The sequence below is a fragment of the Chelmon rostratus genome, chromosome 9 (genome assembly GCF_017976325.1).
Source record: "Chelmon rostratus isolate fCheRos1 chromosome 9, fCheRos1.pri, whole genome shotgun sequence".
Lineage (NCBI taxonomy): Eukaryota > Metazoa > Chordata > Actinopteri > Chaetodontiformes > Chaetodontidae > Chelmon > Chelmon rostratus.
In genome coordinates this window covers 24755541-24763988 of record NC_055666.1, presented here as the reverse complement: position 1 = coordinate 24763988, position 8448 = coordinate 24755541, and positions in this window count along the sequence as shown.

Sequence of the window (8448 nt, the reverse complement as noted above, 5' to 3'; positions counted from 1 at the left end):
AAAGGACTGAAAGACTGATATAACAAATACAAACAAATACAAACATGCACATGTAGAGGGTGGACAGAAACATGATCTCTGAGAGAGGAGACTTATTATGATAAATGTGGTCTTAATGTTGAGAAACTTTTTTTTCCCTTGAGGAATTCTGCATTTCTTTACTTGACCTGATTTCCATGCAGAATGTCAGAATGGGTTGCTTCACTTTGAAAGGTCACGAGCCACGAAGGTTGAAAAATCCCATGTGTTAGATAAAGCATGAAAAAGTGTCCAGATGTGCAACAAAACATGATGCAGTGCCCACTGGGGGGCCCAGTGGAGAAAACATGAGGCTGTGTAGGCTGCCATACATGCTAGAAAATGATTTGGTCTCTACATGCTTTTAAATAGCAAACAGTTCCCTCTGTTTTTATTACAGGGGTGTAATTCAGTTACATTAAATCCGCCTCACATAATAAAATTTTAATCTTAGCCAAGGTTTGCAAGTGTTTCACCATAAATCCATCATGACTTTCTATGTGTTGGTGCCCGACCACATGCAGCTGGTGCCCTTTTTATTGTTATTTTTTTTAGACAGAGTCCTCCACTGAGTGACTATGATTCACAGAAAGTTCGTCCCCTTCGTTAAAATCCCATTAAAAGACCCCAAAACAATTATAATCTGACAATTGCGTTGGACTTAACAGACTGCTGAGCTGAAAGTATGTAAGAACTATGATGCATTCACTGACTCTATGTTCTGATGTGTGTTTGAACAGTGATGTGACCACTGAGCTTCGTTAGTTTTCTACAAAATTAAGTCTGATTTTAGCAAATTTTCTGAACAAGTCAAATCTTATTTGACGGAGGACAAAAGAATCTTTCTTTCCTGGTTGTTTTTTTTTCTTCAAGGACTAAGAGACTGACAGAGAAATTGTTTTACTGTGCAGCAGTTTTATTTTTATGCCTTGTATGAAAATGAAAACTGTTTTAAAAGTAGCACTACAGCACATCACCGATTGCAAAGGAGCTAAATGGATTCTACACTCAGTGCATCTCTGTCTCTCACACGCAGCCGACAGGTCACACATGGGAGTCTGGTCGCATTCTGCAGTTGAGACAGTTATTTCCTCCTGTCATTCTCCGGGGAGCAGCGGGCTCTAAAGCCCTGTGGGAGTGCTCTGCGGCGCTGGGGGCACGTCAGCGGGGTTTGAGGCTGGCTCCAGCAACCCCCCAGGGGAACCGCTTGATTAATTGAGCTGGCAGATTTATGACGGGGCTGGCAGCTACTCGGCATGTGTGTGTGTGTGTGTGTGTGTGTTTGTACCTAGGAGTGTGTCTACTTCCCTGTGCTGCCTCTGTGTGTGTGTGTGTGTGTGTGTGTCCCTGCACGGTTGTCTGTGCATGTGTATCATCTCAGGGAAGGTATGTCTGTGCAAAAGTGTATGCATGCATGCATGTGTTTGCTTTCATAAATCACATGTGTGTGTGTTTCTGCCCCTAAACTCCTGAATTATACATGTGCGTATCTCTCTACACTTTAGTCCGTGTTCATTTATGCCAGTTTTTGTGTGCATGTGCATGTGTGTGTATCTGTGTGTGTGCGTGTGTGTGTTTGGAAAGAGGCTCCCTCTCTCTGCCTCTCCATAATTACAGCTTCCAGGCCTCAGAGCAGCATGGGGTAACCTGGATGTCAGGGCCGGCCAGACCCTCAGCATTCCCACCGGGGTGAGTCTGGGGTCTGCTGTCCAGTCAAAACTCAGCAGAGCCGCCCACAGGATTGATGTGCAGTAAGTTGGATAGTCTGCAGCCAAAACATCATCAGGACCTCTCTTTGACTTCACATTCTTCACCCAGCAGACAGTAGGTGGGTTCTTTCAAATGAACTGAGATTAAAAACTTGAGGCTGTGCTAACGTGGCAAAGTCAGGAGCCATGCCGAACTGAGCAGGACACTCTGCATCTGTTCTTTCGTACGTGTCTCCTCGCTAAATAGTGTTAAATGTGTGTTATTAATCCAGGCTCATCTGGTTAATGACCCTGTGAGGTGTTCATGGCATTGTCCCTTTATAATTACATTATACAAACCCAGTGTCATTCAATCTTGTGTAAGGGATCATGAGTTCATGATATTTTGTCCACCCCTTATATGCACAAATGTGTTGTTGTAAATCATCCGAAAGCTTGTTTTTGTGGCGTTTCTCTTGCTCCTGATATGTGAAGGCCATTCATTTCTTTGTCTGACGAGGCTAAACATAGGCTAACATACTAGTTTGTATAGAAAGTGTGGCCCAACCAGCCTCAGTGTTTAAAATGTGCGATTTGACAAACACTTAATTTAAAGCGTACTGGCGCTGTATTAAGAACACAAACCTCTGGTTGCTAAAAAAAAAAGTAGGACAATTCTGCTTGGATGTTGGCGCGCTCAGCTGTATTCTGGCACCCGAGGACCAAATCTGAGCCGGCTCTAGTCCATATGTGGATGCCAGACTCGGGAAGCTGTTGGGATATTGGACTTGGCACGTACTTAGTAGCGCTTGGGCCAGTTTGGACCAGAGCTGGCCGGTGGAATCAGCTCAAGTACAGGGTACAAGGCTGATCCTGGTGCGTCACTGAGCACTCGTAGGGAACGTGACCTACAGCCAGGAGATGCCAACACTGGTCCAAGCCATTTTGGCTACCTGCTAAAAATAAAAACCCTGTATTTAGTCTAAAAATCTCATCAGTCGCATGATCACTTTCCCTGACTGCAGGTTTACCTTTTGAATAAGTGTAAAAGCTTGAAACATCTGGATTTCCATAGATCAGTCGAACTTCCACTTCTTATTGACAAATTTCTTTAAGTCGCTTTAAGAACAACAAGATTTGATGCCTTAGTTTAGTATAAAATATATGTCTCAGAGTGCATGTATAAAAAATGCATGCTTAAATATTCGAACTGTTATAACAAAGAGGTTTTTGGAATATACAGACATCAAATCTTACATTACTTTAAACTGGATTAAAAAAGACCAGTTGGAGAGGAAACAGACAATTTTTCAACCCCCTCTAGTGTTTCCAAGTGGTATGACTGTTAGATCGCTCTGTTTTCCTCAGAGCAGCAACTGTCAACAACCCTGGACACACTGCATCTGTCTCCAAATTTCTGTCATGAAACAATCAAAAGCTTGAGTGTTGCTTCATGCAAACATGTAACTACAGCAGAGGTTGGTGGCGGGATGGAGGAGGGAGTAGAGGAAAAGATTAGGGAAAAAAGCCCGAGTTCATTCATTCATTTAGCCTCTAATAGATGCAGCAGATGCATCTGGAGGCACACAGAACTCCCAGGGAACCATCTAAATGCTGATGGTTGCTGATTATTCTGCAGCCGTTATATTATGCAATCAACATTTACTTTATAATTGACGTGTTGAAGCAAAAAACTTGTCTATAGCCAGTTTCAGACATTAGTAAATTCTTCAAACAATCATATATTAAATAAGTATTTACTTCACCCAAAAGTCAGCAGTGTTTTCAGCTGTTTTCGAGAAAAAAAAAAAATCATGTATGTAACGGCACTTTCATTTCTCTGGTACAACAGCCCTGAGTGGAAGCCTTAGCTGCACAGGGAAGGGGAGGATGGGGCTCTGTGGGGTGGGGTTAGGGGGTGACGGAGCACACACAGACACATCCACACACACACACAAATACACAGAGCCCCTGGAGAAATTCCTCAGATTTTTGTTGGGATTTTTGGGAGTGATAACTACTACTAGAGAGCATAGCTGAACAGTGCGGTGCACAGAAGAATGCTACACTCTGCAGCTCGAGAGCTAACAGAATTACAGCACCTGAGAGTGGAGAGTTTTTTTTTTTTTTTGGCAGGGTCTTATGGTGCATATAAACCATAAGTTGTCTCAGCTATGTCTGCTATGCTGCTGGGGGGGAAAAAAACGACACATTCAGAGCTGGACTGGAGCTGGAACGCTTCATTCCGAGACACCGCGTGGCCATTTTGGGGAAAATGTTCTCCATGAAATTCATCAGCCACCGTTTCAAACCCAAACATGAGTAGCAGCTATTTGTAAGCATCTTAACATGGCTCGTAACGTTCATCCTCCTCTGCGCTGTGCTTGACTTGAATGTCAGATATCATCTCCTAAAAGTGGGTAAGTTTGAAAATGAAATCCCTAAATGGAAATTTACGCCATCTCACCAGTAAAACAATGCGTCCGGAGCGAGCCCGTAACGCTCAGCTCTTTGCACGAGTTCCACATCATAAATTTTAAGTGCAGTTTGTAAAACATTTCATTTCCTGTGCTTGGTCTCAGGACTCTGAGCTCTGAGGCAAACACTCCACATCTCCTCTAATCTGTCTGAACAAAGTGAAGTTATCTTTCACTTGAGGTTAGCAGGAGGGGTGAAGTTATTTCAAGCCTTCTGTCAATCGCTGCAGCTGTCATTCAGCTACATTGATCATTGATTGCAGACCTGTAAAAACCTTCACTGGACTGTATTTTTTTGTTTACATTTGCACGTCTGGATTAATCTTTTCGGAGGCCACAGGGCAGAGGTTTGCTGCTGGGGCTCTCACTGACTCCTCGCCTGCTGCTTTCTGTGCATGATGTACTGAACTGTACCTCCACGTTCCCGCACAAAGCTTCATTATTTACCCAGAGTTCAACCAGTAGTCTTACGTTCAAATACTGCAACATGGCCTGTGTTCATTCTGACAATGCAAACAAAATCAAAACTTAACAACACAGTCAAAGATGGACGTGTGGGCAAACAAACTAATCACATGCATCTGTGGAACCGCACATTGCAGCCTGGAAACTGGCAAAACTGTTTCCTCTGCTGGCTTTTTTTTTTTTTTCCAGAAGCTGCTTTAGCCGCCTGACCTGTTGCACCAATAAGCAGCATCTTGCATTCAGCAGCGTCCCGTCTCTGCGTGTAATGTTGGCTAACTTAACCAGTTCTGAGAGGGAAATAAAAACAACAGATTTGACTAAATTCATGCACAGTTCCACCGAAAATTAGACAAAAAGCTGCGACAAAACATGCAGGAAGCACGCCGACATTTATGAAAAGGTAAGCTGACATTATCAAGGGCTGTGGTTGTAACATAACTTTCAGTCTTTCAGGTGTAAAAAATAGATGATCACATAATCATCATCATCATCATCTACAAGACAGGGCCAGAGCATTGCCTAATGATGCAGCACCAGCCTTTTAATAATTATCAATTAATCAAATCATTCTGACAGTGAACCTGAACGTATGTCTCCCAAGAAATTACATTTATATTGTACTAAAGAGGAATGAAGCTCTGCATTTATACATCGCACCGAGCAGACGAAGTGCAGGACTCTCTGAGCACGGGATGTGGTTCAGGTTTAGGTGGCAAAATCGCCACAGTTTAGAAGAAGTTGGGGTGTTTATCATCAACATTTTACACTTGCTGAAAGATTAAAGGCTGTGAAAGTGATTAAGACAAAACACGGCCACAAAATGCATCATCTGACCGAGCTGATATTGCTGTAATGATCAGTTATCAATTAAAAAACAACAGAGCTGACATACTGCGTGTTGGACTCTTGGGGATCCTGAAGGCTTCAGCTCTGGGCTCGTTTGGACCACCTTGATTCGGCCCTGCTTACTTGCAGGTATTTAATGATTCCTTTATTTTTATATCCTTTATTTTTTCTGAATAAAGTCTCCATGTAAGAGCACAAAGACCTACTTAGAGTTTACTAATATTTAATACATAATTCTACAGCAGAAAGTATTTCATTATTCTGGGGTAAATACAGTTTTACTGCCATACGATGGTCTAAATATGATCCTTTAAAGGACTTCCACAAGGGAAGAAAACAAAATTCTGGGAAAAACGACGAATCTTTTTGGCATCACTGTGATGTTCAACACAGAATAACAGTTATGGTCATCTTCAGGTTAAACTTCTTTATATGAGCCTTGAAGTTCTCATCTCAGTCATGATCGTTCGTGTCTGAAGGTGAATGTCTGAACTTTTCTCTGCTGCACATGCAAACTCAGTGAGCACCAGCAGAGGCCAGTACGGTGTCAGCAAACGCAAACGCTGGGTCGCCACACATGTGCTCGCTGATACACGTGATCAGCGTTTGTATCGCACTCTGTTTAGTACAGAGAGAGTCAACAATCCTACAACTGAGCTTAGTCGCAAATAATGGCTTTTCTTTCAAACAAAGAGCTCCTGAGCAGCCCAGTTTAATCAGTCGGATCCAGTGAGATGGTGAGTCGTTACACAAGTTCTTCATCAATACACAGGAAACACATAATAAAGTGGTTTTAGAAAGTAAACACACCCTTGAGAAACATTTGTGCTTCTAGAGAAATTGGAAACATAAAGATTTACACCATGTCTCATTTAGCATAATGAAATAAATGTGCATCACCGGCTTCAGAGTGAAATCTTCAGTGAGCTCCTCTTGGCAGAGGCTCACCGCTCTGTCTGACACATGAAAGAAATCTGGGAGCGTAATGCAGAAAAGGCCCCTGTACCTTAGAGCATTGTTCTTTTCAACCTTGACATCAAAGCGCGGAGCTTCGGCAGGAGATGCGTTTTCCTTCCTTCAGCTGTGTTATCGTTTATGATCGATATCAAACAGACACACTGCATAAATCAAACACGAGCAGGCCCAAATCTCTTTCAAGTACCAACAATCTCCACCGTTCTGAAACAATACACAAACTGTGGCTGTCTGTCTGTTTGCCAAGAGCAAGGAAGTCAGGAAGTATTGGCCAAACATACCCGTTCTCTAAATAGATAGGGCTTAATGCCCGACACACACACACACACACCCAGCTGCACATACGCACAGATGGACTCACTTGTGTCCACATGCGCAGACAAGCAGCACATTTTCCCCCAGAAAGATTCACACAAACACAAATGAGCTCGTTCCTGCATGCAAATGTGTGGCTATTCACTCATAATCACACCGACGCTGAAAAAAAAAACAAAAAACAAAACGTTTGAGGCAAACAAACAGGCTGACACTCTGTACCAGCAAACAACATCATTACTGGAAGGCAGTGCACACAGGAGGAGCGTCTGAAGCGCCCCCTAATGGTGTTTCTGTCCAAATGCAGGCAGGAGGGAGGAAGGTTGCAGCAGTTTGGCTGCGACGCTCACAGAAACAACACACTGAGCTATTATGCACTGTTGCAACTGTTATTGATTATGTATTTGAACTTGTACACTACCTCACACATTTCAGCCACTTTGTCCTGTTACAAGCTGTCATGCAGCATTTTTAGACAGCTGTTTCAGTCTTTTTTGAAAGTTTGGCTTTTTATTTTCTTTGGAATTGTCTAAGAATATCAACAACAAAGTTCTGCTTGTTTTTTTTTATTTTTTAGAGAGATGGAGCTTGTATCAGTACATAGCGGACAGTGTGCTGGAAGAGATATTAGACTTATTTCAATAAACAAACTGGGCTTATTATTAACTAAAAAATCGTGGCTTAGAGGTCTGACCATGAACCACAGTGAACGCAGCTGAAGTGATTTTACAGTCATCACGCATCTCTCTCTCTCCCTCGTCCTTGCTCTAATAAAAGTCACAAAATACCCCAAAGGTTGCACAACGGCCTCCTCTTCCGACCGTTGTTATATTTTGAGATAATTGTCTCTGATGCAGTCATGTAGCAGTGCTAATGTTATAGCTGCTATAGCTGCTGCTATAGTGGGGCTCATTTTAATAACTTTATATATTGTAAGGTATAGCACGAAAGTAAATTGCTGGAAATCTGCAAACCAGCAGCAGTTTTGTGTTCCTGAGTCCATCCTTTATCCAATCACGTGTTCACAAAGTGTTGAACCTCGCTTCATCATCGCTTGTGAAGCACTGAGCCTTTCCAGGATGCTCCTTTCATACCCAGTCATGATACAATCACCTGTTACCAATCAACCTGTTTGTGCTCTTTTCAGTCGAGTATATGTCAAGGATTAGCAAATCATCACGTTCATTTTATTTATGTGTATTTATATCGTCCCAACTTGAGTAAATGTTCTTCGCTGTTTTTAATTCATTACAAGGTGACATCTTCCACTCCACATGGACATACTGTGGACTCGTCAGTGAAACCTCTCTCCTCTCCGTCTGTTACGGGATGCGAGGCCACACGCTGTGTCCTGCTCTGTATGTCCAGCATCATGTGCTCTTTCCTCGTATTGTAAACTCCCATTCAAGCGTCCTGCTGATGGAACGCTCTCGGGCTGTTCCCAGCAAGAAGGAAACGGCATTTCCTCAGGACATCTCTCCGGATCTTTTCAAGGACACGGCCGTGGAGAGGGCTGTTTTGTTTCATGGAGTTCTCTCCGATAACCGAAAATTGTCTGTTTATCTCCACTTCCCGCACTGTTCGGTCACAACGCTCCTCCACACACTGCCGGGAGCGACCGCCGTCCCCTACCGCCAGGACTGTTTGTTTTTTGAACCGCTATC